Source organism: Phocoena sinus, chromosome 20 (genome assembly GCF_008692025.1).
Source record: "Phocoena sinus isolate mPhoSin1 chromosome 20, mPhoSin1.pri, whole genome shotgun sequence".
Taxonomy (NCBI): Eukaryota; Metazoa; Chordata; class Mammalia; order Artiodactyla; family Phocoenidae; genus Phocoena; species Phocoena sinus.
This window is the reverse complement of record NC_045782.1, coordinates 17,271,131-17,271,666: the sequence shown is the minus strand read 5'-3', so window position 1 is coordinate 17,271,666 and position 536 is coordinate 17,271,131. Positions and strand designations below refer to the sequence as shown.

General features: G+C 69.2%; 1 non-coding gene across 1 annotated transcript; it reads right to left on the bottom strand.

Moving 5' to 3' along the window:
- Positions 1 to 220: 220 nt before the first annotated feature.
- Positions 221 to 292, bottom strand: TRNAT-CGU. The gene has a single exon. It is a non-coding gene; the product is annotated as a tRNA-Thr (tRNA).
- Between the last annotated feature and the right edge of the window lie 244 nt (positions 293 to 536).

Sequence of the window (536 nt, the reverse complement as noted above, 5' to 3'; positions counted from 1 at the left end):
CCAGCGAAACGCGACATAGCTGGTGCCCGCGAGCCCTGGTGCCCTGGCTCGACCTCCGTTGGTGACCGCGGCGCCGAGGAATGCGGGTGGACGGGGAAGGGTGGGACTGGAGGACGCCTGAACACAATGTGAAAAGTAAAAAAACACCACGTCGCAGAGGAAAGAGGCGATACACATGGGAACACCGAAGCCCCCACTATCGACCCCAATTTCAAGAACCAGGCACGGACGGGGTTCGAACCCGCGATCTTCGGTTTACGAGACCGACGCCTTACCACTTGGCCACCGCGCCTGACAGCCGAGGGAGCGGTGGAAGCTCTCAGTGGAGGGGAGGCGGTGCAGGCGCGGGAGGGGCGGCGCCTCGCCTCCGGCCCCGCCCCCGGCCCAGCCGCCCTGCCCTCCACACCCGCCGTCCGGGACCTAGCTCTCGGAGCTGCTGCGGCCCTCTCAGCGTCAAGGCCAGGCGCCCGCGTCCTACCGGCGGCGGGATCCGAACTCGCGGCACCCGCCGGACCGGCCCGGGCCCGCCCCACCTC